General features: G+C 42.9%; 1 pseudogene; it reads right to left on the bottom strand.

Moving 5' to 3' along the window:
- Positions 1–1,503: 1,503 nt before the first annotated feature.
- Positions 1,504–5,899, bottom strand: LOC136483089 (22 kDa alpha-zein 8-like; annotated as a pseudogene).
- Positions 5,900–13,048: the final 7,149 nt, after the last annotated feature.

Below are 13,048 nucleotides of genomic sequence, written 5' to 3'. Positions count from 1 at the left end.
CAACGCACTCTTCCGTGGATTCGACACAAAGATATTTCGGATTTCCCTACACACGACCTGAATCTTGTCCAAAAGAATCTAAGTAACATTGGGATAATAACCTTAATCTCTAGGCCTGGACATTATTTTTAGGCTAAGGAAATTCAATATGGCTAAAAACATTTAAAAATAATAACTTCTGATGACACATAATCAGAGCGAGACCAACAAAATCTTCATAGCTTCATTTACTATGCCTTGTTCATTTACAAAGGAATGTATTTCATGATTCTATAATAATTTGCTTTATGGGTGCTCAAATAGATATGATAAGATATCTGTTCTACTTTTATATAACATGTGAGTTAAGGTTACATTGATTCTAGTGTTATGAGCTACGCCTAGTAAACCATCATGTCAGTAGTAAACTTCTGGATTTGTTTAGTTTTAAGATTTTATAACATGAACTTTTTCGTATTCTACACATAGATGAAAACTGCAATCCATTGGACTAGGCTAGGTGTCAGAATAGCACTCCAAATGGGTTCTCTCTCTACAGAGAACTGTATGGCGGTGGACGGTTAGTACTTTAATCTCGGGACGTTACTTTTGGGTTTTGATAGCCCCACTCTAAATCATATTTTAGTCGGTGCGGTGCCCATCAGCAAACATCCCATCTTTGGTAATGCTGCCAAGCAGAAAAGTGAGCTACCGTGTTGAGTAGCCAATTTGACGCAAGTTTGGTGTCCCTCTGTAAAAATTTGCTCTAACATATTCGTGGGATGTTAAACTTCACGTTGATCTGATTCAAAGAACTGCACTTAGGCCCCCCTCTCATGAAACGGCTCTGCTGCAGTGGATGGCAGTTTGGTGCCGAGTTTTATACTTTGTTGTTATATAGTACTTCAAAATTGTTACTAATAGGGTCTAGTTGATTTAATGCCCTTGGCCTTGTCAAGTTCATGGGCTCTGATTATTTCCTTATTTTTCTACAATATTATGTTGTCTTGCACAATTTTGCTCCAAGATAAAAACACATGCAACAAATATTTACTAGAAACAATAATTAAGAGGTGTGACTTTGCATACCAGCTTTGCACGCACAAATACGTTTACTCATGAACTTATATTATGTTTTCCTTTGTATACGTGCACCTGACTTGAAAGACAATGTCCAAAGCATATGTGCCCATGACTTTCTTAAAACAACATACAATAGATGCAAGTACTCAACTACACGCACGTACAGTCGCATCTATCTTATGAACACCCACGCACACAGCCAAATGAGACCATTCAAGAGGTCACGCTGGCACATCTTGATATTGATGATGTAATGTGGTATTGTCTACGTATTAATCAAGCATGTGGATGTAGTTATGATTCGATATTTTTCAATTGATTATGTCGGGAGTAAAATTAAGGAATAGACTCAGATAAATCTCAATCAATGTATTGATTATTTCTGGGAAGTTGAACACGGCGACACAAGAACATTGTTATCAAGTACAACTGATTTGTATTCTAGAAGATGGCACCTCCAACGATGGGTTGCTGCCACGACAAGGCAGGGTTCATCAAAGACATCTGGTTGAATGGCAGCAATTGTTGCTGCTGCAGGAAAGCGGCAGCCAATGGGTTAGCCCGTGCCAATGGTTTAACGGGTAGCAGCTGCTGTTGCTGATGGTAGGCAGCAGCGGTTGCAACAGCCGACTGGGTAAACGGAAGCGGCTGCTGCTGTTGCAGGTATGCAGCGGCGTTCGCCCCAGCCAGTTGGTTGAATGGAAGTAGCTGTTGCTGTTGCAAGTAGGTGGCAGGGTTCGCCACAGCTAGTTGACTGAGCGCTGGTAGGAACTGTTGAAACTGTTGTTGTTGCAGGTATGCAATGGCATTCGCCGCAGCCAGTGGGTTTGTAGGAAGCAGCTGTTGCAGCTGCAAGTAGGCGGCAGGGTTTGCCACAGATAGTTGACTGAGCGCTGGTAGGAACTGTTGCTGTTGCAGTTGCGCTACGATGGTCTGAACTAGTAGGTGAGCCGAGGATTGCTGTTGCAATTGGGCAATTGGTTGTTCTAAGATGCTCGCCGCGAGCACCTGTTGTAACCTATAGGCCCGCAAAATTGGGTGTTCATACCCCGTAGCAGTAACTGGTGAGCACTGCGGAACGATGAATGCAGTTGCAGCGCTCACCGAAAGAACAAGGAGTGCAAGGAGGGCAAATATCTTGGCGGCCATTGTTGCTAAGATGTGGCTAGTGCGTTTCACTTGGCAAGTTTTTGATTGCTCTCAATGATACGGGTGGTGGATTAGATATTGATTTGGGGCCTATTTATACAAGTGAGAGCTCATGTATATATGTTCAGATCTCGGATTTTGCCAAAAAAACGGATGAGCTAGAGATGACATGGCACCTAGTCAACTTCGACTTTTAGTTATCATTGGATTATATGGTATGTGTTGGCAAGATAGTGTCCAGTACATGCTATAAAAAAGTGCCCTTTTCTATAGGTGTTCTCTAGATACATGAGGAATGACACGTGATAACTTCACCTTTACACATGACAAAGCTTTAGCCACATCATATTTGTTCCAGTTTATAGACATGATGAGTATGTGAAGTTGTGACTTGCTCATGTGAATCAACGCCTTTATGAACGGAATTTATTGTAGCATCGTACTCATGGTTGAAGTATACACAGTAGTTATGTGATAAGTTATGAAGCAGCGAGTGAACAAATGCTGCAAGACCGGGGCAAATTGAAGTCCTCGTATGTCTAAAATGCATGCACACGCATCTCTACACCAAAAAAATACCGAGGGGTATCGTCAGCGCAAATACTCGCCCCGCTCGACTCTTCTCTCCGTTCCTACATGACTTCATTTCCTATGTACGTCTGTTACCTACTTACCTACGTGACTCAACCTAGATCGAACAAGGGAGTCTAATATACAAATTGGTTACCTATGTACGTCCTTTCCTAGGTATGTCCGTTCATTGTCGCCAGGCGCATCGATCTCCAAGCCGTCGTGGTCGCGCTTATGGTGCTAGAGTCGCCCGTGTTGATGTACAGCATCGGCCATGGGCGGTTTGTTGCGCCTGGCCAGGCTCACGGGTGCCGCGCGCACCAGCGCCGCACAGGGCCACATGCACCAGGCCGAACGTCGGCCGAGCCGGGCCGTCCTTTGCGCCGTCGCCGGGTGCCATGCCGCTGGCAGCTCCGGTGACATCCCGTAGGGTGCCATTCCGCTGGCAGCTCCTGCGACCAAGACGTCGAGAGTCCGGCCAGGCGCATTGCGCAGTTCCTTGCACCACTTTCGCGCACGCGTGCGCGCAGCGGTGAACACCGGCCCATCGGTGCCCGTGCTCTGCTCTTTCGTTTCCAAAAGTTGATTTTACATCAATGTAATACATGAAGATGAATATGTCAGCGAAACAAGCACGCTTGGTGTCCCAGAGAATAATAATTAGAGAATAATTTTTGCGTGCACTATGATTTTGCAGTGTGTCCTTATGCTACGACCACTGCTCTGCATGGCGATGCTGGTGTCTTACGTCTTATAGAAGATTCATGTGTTGGGGTTAAGGGTTAATTAGAGATGTGAAAAAGGCCTCGGGTTTAGAAATAATTTAGGGTTTCCAATAAAAAATATTTGATAGCCGTGTGGGAAAAAATTCAAGGCCTCCATGCAATGCACGGGCATATATCAAGTAGAATATAAAAAATTGGCATGCTTATTACTATCTTGGCCACTGCCACACACTCCCTTTGTTCTGGATTACAATTCACTTTATTTTTGTGTAAATGCAAGCTTGTCAAACTTTGAAAAAGTTTTAAATAAATTTCGACAACAAAAATGCACTATCAAGACATATGCATTGAAGAATTCAATGAAACAAACTTGATGTTCAAGATTTTTAGTAATTGTTCTAGGAAATATATCAAAGTTAGGTAAGATTACCTTAGGGAAAAGCTAGAGCAAGTAATAAACTGGAGCGGAGGGCGTATATGTTGAACTCTACCTCTTGATTCAAATAGATGTACATCTAATTTTCAATAAACTCATACTTAAATTATTTCCATATGGTTTGGAGAATGATAAGTTTCATGCCACTTTTGTTCCTTCCACCATCTACGATATGAATCTTCCCTTCAATATACAGATGAAGAGGATCGTGGCCAACCTCCTAGCTGTCCGAAAAAAGTCGTTTGGGCTCAAAGGCATAGATCCGTTCAAGAAAAAAAACGTGATCATTAACATAAACCATGCTCAGCTATGCTGCAAAAACTCAAGATAAAGGAGACTAAGATGGGGGTTGCATTGATTTTAGGCGAAAAAGTCTCGAAGTTCCATGACAACGCACTCGTTCATATTCGTTTTAACTAGAACAGTGAGCACATAGGTACACATATTTAATTCCGTGGATTCGACACAAAGATATTTTGGATTTCCCTAGACACGACCTGAATCTTGTCTAAAACAATTTCAGTAACATTGGGATAAGAACCTTAATCTCTAGGACTGGACATTATTTTTAGGCTAAGGAAATTTAATATGGCAAAAAACATTTAAAAATAATAACTTCTGATGACACATAATCAGAGCGAGACCAACAAAATCTTCATAGCTTCATTTACTATGCCTTGTTCATTTACAAAGGAATGTATTTCATGATTCTATAATAATTTGCTTTATGGGTGCTCAAATAGATATGATAAGATATCTGTTCTACTTTTATATAACATGTGAGTTAAAGTTACATTGATTCTAGTGTTATGAGCTACCCCTAGTAAACCGTCATGTCAGTAGTAAACTTCTGGATTTGTTTAGTTTTAAGATTTTATAACATGAACTTTTTCGTATTCTACACATAGATGAAAACTGCAATCCATTGGACTAGGCTAGGTGTCAGAATAGCACTCCAAATGGGTTCTCTCTCTACAGAGAACTGTATGGCGGTGGACGGTTAGTACTTTAATCTCGGGACGTTACTTTTGGGTTTTGATAGCCCCACTCTAAATCATATTTTAGTCGGTGCGGTGCCCATCAGCAAAGATCCCATCATTGGTAATGCTGCCAAGCAGAAAAGTGAGCTACCGTGTTGAGTAGCCAATTTGACGCAAGTTTGGTGTCCCTCTGTAAAAAATTGCTCTAACATATTCGTGGGATGTTAAACTCCACGTTGATCTGATTCAAAGAACTGCACTTAGGCCCCCCTCTCATGAAACGGCTCTGCTGCAGTGGATGGCAGTTTGGCGTCGAGTTTTATACTTTGTTGTTATATATGTACTTCAAAATTGTTACTAATAGGGTCTAGTTGATTTAATGCCCTTGGCCTTGCCAATGGGTTAACTTGTAGCAGCTGCTGTTGCTGATGGTAGGCAGCAGCGGTTGCAACAGCCGACTGGGTAAACAGAAGTGGCTGCTGCTGTTGCAGGTATGCAGCGGCGTTCGCCCCAGCCAGTTGGTTGAATGGAAGTAGCTGTTGCTGTTGCAAGTAGGCGGCAGGGTTTGCCACGGCTAGTTGACTGAGCGCTGGCAGGAACTATTGTAACTGTTGTTGTTGCAGGTATGCAATGGCATTCGCCGCAGCCAGTGGGTTTGTAGGAAGCAGCTGTTGCAGCTGCAAGTAGGCGGCAGGGTTTGCCACAGATAGTTGACTGAGCGCTGGTAGGAACTGTTGCTGTTGCAGTTGCGCTACGATGGTCTGAACTAGTAGGTGAGCCGAGGATTGCTGTTGCAATTGGGCAATTGGTTGTTCTAAGATGCTCGCCGCGAGCACCTGTTGTAACCTATAGGCCCGCACAATTGGGTGTTCATACCCCGCAGCAGTAACTGGTGAGCACTGTGGAATGATGAACGCAGTTGCAGCGCTCACCGAAAGAGCAAGGAGTGCAAGGAGGGCAAATATCTTGGCGGCCATTGTTGCTAAGATGTGGCTAATGCGTTTCACTTGGCAAGTTTTTGATTGCTCTCAATGATACAGGTGGTGGATTAGCTATTGATTTGGGGCCTATTTATACAAGTGAGAGCTCATGTATATATGTTCAGATCTTGGATTTTGCCAAAAAATGGATGAGCTAGAGATGACATGGCACCTAGTCAACTTGGACTTTTAGTTATCGTTGGATTATATGGTATGTGTTGGCAAGATAGTGTCCACTACATGCTATAAAAATGTGCCCTTTTCTATAGGAGTTCTCTAGATACATGAGGAATGACATACGTGACAACTTCACCTTTACACATGACAAAGCTTTAGCCACATCATATTTGTTCCACTTTATAGACATGATGAGTATGTGAAGTTATGACTTGCTCATGTGAATCAACACCTTTATCAACGGAATTTATTGTAGCATCGTACTCATGGTTAAAGTATACACAGTAGTTATGTGATAAGTTATGAAGCAGCGAGTGAACAAATGCTGCAAGACCATGGCTAATTGAAGTCCCCGTATGTCTAAAATGCATGCACACGCATCTCTACACCTAAAAAATACCTAGGGGTATCGTCAGCGCAAATACTCGCCCCGCTCGACTCTTCTCTCCGTTCCTACATGACTTCGTTTCCTACGTACGTCTGTTACCTACTTACCTACGTGACTCAACCTAGATCGAACAAGGGAGTGTAATACACAAATTGGTTACCTATGTACGTCCTTTCCTAGGTGTGTCCGTTCATTGTCGCCAGGGGCATCGATCTCCAAGCCGTCGTGGTCGCGCTTATGGTGCTGGAGTCGCCCGTGTTGATGTACAGCATCGGCCATGGGCGGTTTGTTGCGCCTGGCCAGGCTCATGGGTGCCGCGCGCACCAGCGCCGCACAGGGCCACATGCACCAAGCCGAACGCCGGCCGAGCTGGGCCGTCCTTTGCGCCGCCGCCGGGTGCCATTCCGCTGGCAGCTCCTGCGACCAAGACGTCGAGAGTCCGGCCAGGCGCATTGCGCAGTTCCTTACACCACTTTCGCGCACGCATGCCCGCAGCGGTGAACACCGGCCCAGCGGTGCCCGTGCTCTGCTCTGCTATTTCATTTCCAAAAGTTGATTTTACATCAATGTAATACATGAAGATGAATATGTCAGCGAAACAAGCACGCTTGGTGTCCCAGAGAATAATAATTAGAGAAGAATTTTTGCGTGCACTATGATTTTGCAGTGTGTCCTTATGCTACGACCACTGCTCTGCCTGGCGATGCTGGTGTCTTACGTCTTATAGAGGATTCATGTGTTGGGGTTAAGGGTTAATTAGAGAAGTGAAAAAGGCCTCGGGTTCAGAAATAATTTAGGGTTTCCAATAAAAAATATTTGATAGCCGTGTGGGAAAAAATTCATGGCCTCCATGCAATGCACGGGCATATATCTAGTAGAATATAAAAAATTGGCATGCTTATGTAACACCCCAAAATTTGTCACTTTTGAAAATAGAGTTAAAATGATTTATTTGTGAATTTTTGTGCACATGAAAACATAGGAAAATAAAAAAATTCATTAATTCAAAATTTATCATAAGGTAGAAACCTGTTTGTTGCATTCATGCCGGTCGCACATCGTGTTTCTATGTGCAAAGTGTGTGTGTTTTTATACGTTTAGGAGACAAATATCTATCTTCTTCCTGGAATTTAATTCCTGCCTCCTTCACCTTAATCTTTATGTTCCAAGTTCCCAACAATATTTTTGTGAGCTCCAAATACTTTATTTGGGTTCATCATATTCCAAAGTGTCTCTAGGAATTTTCCCCGAATTTTTGGAGTTTTCGGAGTATTTTTCGCGGCTTAAATTTCAATTCTGGACTTTCCTAGAATTATTTTATCCACGAAATTAATTAATTCTGAAAATAATAAATCTCTCATATTTCCCAAGGGGTCAAAGCCCATGTGCAATAATCCTAATAAATCCTAAAGACACACGTCTTTATTTACTAATGAGCTTTAGTGTTTATTTAGGCCCATTAGTAAATGTGGAGGGCGTGCAACATCAATTAGTACCATATTGCTAGTTGATGTAGATGTGGGGAGTTTTTCTTCCTATAAATTTGTACCAACCCCTTGGGCAAAGCACACCAAAACTACCGTAAGGGAAGCCCCTAGTTTGGGAAATCCCTCGTATAGTAAATCAGATTTTTCTCATCCTTCTCTCGCCGTCTCCGTTGCCGTCGCGCTGCCCGTTGCCGCCTCGTCGAGCTATACGTCATCGTTCTTCTCCTCATCGCTGGGTTTGCATGAAGGTTGGACAACGCCCTGGTGCATCTTGTTCCCTCTCAATTCCTTTAGGTTCTCTTTTTTTTGCTTCTCCTGATTGTTCCTATCGCAGTCCATGTCGAGCGTCGGCCTTTTCCTGCCGCAGTACGCCCAACCGAGAGCCCTGCTGCCATTCAGTCTCGCCTGCGCCCACTTTCCGTGCCTCTATGCCGCCCTGCCGTCGGCTAGCTCATCGTCTCTTCGCCTCAATCGCGAGCAACCATCGTCACTCTACCTGGATGAACTCGCCATCACGTAAGTCGCCCAGCTGTTTTTTTTAGATAATGGATAAACATCCGGCCTCTACATCCGTAGATGTACACAGCCCAAAATTACAGAAAATGATAAAACCAAAAAGAAAGCCAAGGTCTTATAACATGACCAAGACGCTAACTTAAACAATAAAATTGTTTCCATCCGTTATTGGATATCTCTAGAGCAATAACTTCTAATTTCTTGCTTATTGTCGAGAGCGCGTCCTTAGCTTGCTCTTCACGCTGCAGCTGGGCCCAGAAGCGTAACCAGTACGCTCCCCTGAAAATGACCTGCATAATAGAGTTAGATTTTATTTTATTAAAAACAACATCATTACGGCATCTCCAAATAGCCCAACACATAGCAGCCACTCCCACCCAAATCAAATTTCTAATCCTTTTATTTTGATTAGACAGCCAGTTACCAAACATGTGGCTGATTGATCTAGGTTGAGTTAAACTAGTAGCAAAGAAGATAATCCTCCAAATCATTATGGCAATAGGGCAGTCCAGGAATAAGTGTTGAATAGTTTCATTCCCATTGCAACAAACGCAATTCTGACTCCCTTTCCAATTTTTCCTAGACAGGTTATCTTTGGTAAGAATGACACCTCTTTGTAGGAACCAGAGGAAAATTTTTATTTTTAGAGGAACTTTTATCTTCCAAATCTTCCTATGCCGAAAAGATGTATTTGTATCTATAAGGTTGAGATACATGGATCTGACTGAGAATGAACCTGAGCTGGTTAAACTCCATCTAAAATGATCAGATCCATTTATTAGTTCGACATGAGAAATACTTGCTACTAGACTAAGCCATTCTGTAAGTTTATTACCCACCAGAGCCCTCCTAAAAGAAATATTCAGAGGGCTAGTGCTCATTATCTTTGAGACTGTAGCGTGAGGATCTCTCACAATATTATATAAAGATGGATAACGAACTTTCAGAGGCCTAGCACCTACCCATACATCATCCCAAAATCTAGCCGTGGTTCCATCCTTAATATCGAAAGAACCTTTTGCCAGCACCTCATCCTTGATATGCATGAGGCCTCTCCAAAAATGTGAATCATTTGGCTTTGCCGTGACCTGGGATAAACTTTTTGAATTTAGGTATTTATTCTGTAATAGCGTTTGCCATATGCCTTCTGTGTTCATGAGATTCACTAGCCATTTTGCTAGTAGGCATTTATTTTGCAGTTGTAAATTCAGAATACCTAGTCCACCTTGATCCTTGGGACGACAAATGATATCCCATTTGGCAAGGCGGTATTTATGTTTCTCTGAGGATCCTTGCCAGAAGAACCTCGACCTAAAATGATTGAGTTTTTTGATAACTCCTTTTGGGATCTCAAAGAAAGACATCATAAACATGGGTAGGCTGCTTAATACAGAATTAAGCAGTACTAGACGTCCCCCATAGGATAAGTATTTCGCTTTCCAGCATGAGAGCTTTTGTTCGAATCGCTCTTCAACTTTTCTCCATTCAGAATTAAGGAGTTGCCGGTGGTGCATAGGGATGCCTAGATATCTGAAGGGGTATTCCCCTGCTTTACAGCCAAAGAGATCAGTGTAGAAGGATTCCATTTCTTTGGCTGCCCCAAAGCAAAAAATCTCACTCTTGTGGAAATTAATTTTGAGCCCAGATAATTGTTCAAAGGCGCATAGTAAAAGTTTGAGATTTTTCGCTTGTTCTTGATCGTGGTCTAGAAACATGATGGTGTCATCTGCATATTGTAGGATTGATAAACCATCATCAACCAGGTGGGGGATAATTCCACTTATCTGCCCATCCGCTTTTGCTCTATTAATAAGAATAGCTAGCATATCAGCGACGATGTTAAATAAGATAGGTGACATAGGATCACCCTGCCGGAGTCCCCTTCTGGTTTGGAAGTATGGGCCAATGTCATCATTAACTTTAATCCCCACACTTCCTCCAGAGACCATATTCTGAACCCACCTACACCATTTAGGTGAGAAACCTTTCATACGCAAAGTCTGTTGTAAGAACGACCACTTGACCTTGTCATATGCTTTTTCAAAGTCAATTTTGAAAATGACTCCGTTTCTTTTCTTAGAGTGTAATTCATGGATGGTTTCGTGGAGAATTACCACACCTTCCATAATATTCCTACCTGGCATAAAGGCCGACTGTGTTGGTTTCACCACTGTTTTGGCAACCGTATTCAGTCTATTTGTGCCCACTTTTGTGAATATCTTGAAACTCACATTGAGGACGCAAATTGGTCGATATTGCTGAATTTTTGTGGCATTTTGAATCTTTGGAATTAGAGTAATGACTCCAAAATTCAAACTGTAGAGATCGAGTGTCTCCAAATGTAGGTCTGCAAAGAGACAAAGAAGGTCCTCCTTGATAATTTCCCAAAAAACCTGATAGAATTCCGCAGGAAAACCATCTGGTCCTGGAGCTTTATTATGTTCCATCTGGAAGATTGCATCCCTCACCTCAGATTCGGTGAATGGACTAATTAAGATATCATTTTCTTCCGGGGGCACTTGAGGAATATCTACAATATGATCCTCCTCAAGAGTGATAGCAGATTGTTCGGGGGACCCAAAGAGATTCTTATAATAGTTTGTAATATGGCTTTTGAGGCAATCATCACCAATTACAGCACCTTGATCATTTTCAAGTTTGTAGATATGCTGCTTTCGGTGTTTCCCATTAGCCACTAGATGGAAGAAACGAGTGTTAGCATCACCTTCCAATAGTGTTTTCACCTTGGCACGCTCATACCACTTGAGTTCCTCCTCTCTCAGCAGATTAACTAGACGTTCTTTTAAATAATGTTTTAAATTAATTTCTTGATCAGATAACTGAGAAGTCTCAGTTTTCTTGTCAAGAATTTCTAAGCGTCCTAGTATAGTCTTCTTCTCTTTTTTATAAGACCCGGCAGTATGTTTAGCCCATCCCCTCAGATACTGTCTGAGTCTGCGGATTTTGGATTGCCACCGCTCCAGAGAATTTGATCCTGAACAAGGAGATTGCCAGATATTTGCAACCATACCATAAAACCCTTCCCTTAATAGCCACCCTCTCTCAAATTTGAAAGGGTGATTATTTAACTGGTGGGTCGAGTGGCCAGTGCTAAGAACGAGAGGGGTATGGTCAGAGATATTTCTATCTCTAGCCTCAACTGTAGTGAGTGGGAATTGATTCTCCCATTCAGTGGTCACAAGGACTCTGTCTAACTTTTCAAAAGTCGGGTCATCTCCAGGTCCTGCCCAAGTATATTGGCGGCCTGACATGACAATCTCTTTAAGATCCAGAGAATCAATGACAGCATTGAAAAGATTAGGCCACTTATAGTCAAAATCCCCTGAGCTCTTATCTTCTCGCTCTCGCATTATATTAAAATCCCCTCCTATTATATAAGGAAGAGATTCTTTAGAGCAAGTGTTAGCTAGTTCTACCAGGAAAGCATTCTTGTTTTGAATTTGGGCAGGTCCATATACTGTATATAGTACGAACTTGAAGTCATTAGATTTGCACCGTAGGGTGAATTTTACATAAAAATCTCCCTCATCTATTGCTCCAATATCAAAAAAATTCAGATCAACCCCTAAAAGAATGCCCCCTGATCTACCATGGGGGGCCATGGTGTGCCAAAGAAACTCATGTCCCGCACAAAGATCTTTGAGGACATGATCTGGAAAGGATTCACGTCCAGTCTCGGAAATTGCAATAAAATTGATTTGCTCTTCCTTAACTAGTTCCCTCAAGTACCTATGTTTAGCCAAGTCTGCAAGACCTCTGCTATTCCAGAAAACTCCCTTCATTTTATAATGATTTTAGAAGGGGTTTTGGCCTTTTTAAGAAGTTTGACTTTGCCACGAATTTTGGCATTGTTATAAATCTTCTTTGTACTGAGAGGTGGTGCATCAATGATGGAATCCAACTCAGCAACCGGCATATTCTCATTTAGATCTCCACAAGCGTGGCTGAGAATACCCTCAAGGTGGTCCTCTTTCTCAACATCACTCTCTATATCAGAGCACCTAGAGGAAGAACAACCTTTTTTTGTATTTTGACAAAGGCTGACCTAGCTACCTCAATATTTTTTAAAACTGCAACAGTAGAGGATTCTAGGTTGATGCCTACCCTACCAAGGTTTGAAATAATTTTCGAATCTGGAAAGGTATTAAAAGAGTTACCTGAGAATTCGAGGTTCTTTTTCGCCGTCAAACGTTCCGCCTTATGGAGTGTATGAACATCCGCTAAAGTTGCGTTTCTGGTGCTCCGTCGTAGTTCTTTGATGGGAACCACCACAGGTGTGGGATTGGAGGCTCCCTCAAGAGATGGTGAGGTAGCACCCGCTCCTTCCAACAATGCTGCCTCCAAGACGGCCTGAGATGCACCGGCTGGTGCCACCGCTGCCTCTCCCAAGGTCGTAGCAGGGGGAGAGGGTGCAGCAGGCAGTGGCGTCTCCACAGCCTCTCCAGGCTGGGTGGAGAGAGTAGCAGTGGCGGTAGTCCCCGCTACCTCTCCCCAGGTAGCAGAGGCCGGCACCACCACTGTCTCTCCCCCGGTCGGCGTGGACAGGGGGGCGAGTGG

Source organism: Miscanthus floridulus, chromosome 9, assembly GCF_019320115.1.
Source record: "Miscanthus floridulus cultivar M001 chromosome 9, ASM1932011v1, whole genome shotgun sequence".
In the NCBI taxonomy this organism is placed as follows: domain Eukaryota; kingdom Viridiplantae; phylum Streptophyta; class Magnoliopsida; order Poales; family Poaceae; genus Miscanthus; species Miscanthus floridulus.
Note: the sequence above shows the minus strand (reverse complement) of the source record. Positions and strands in the feature narration are given on the sequence as shown.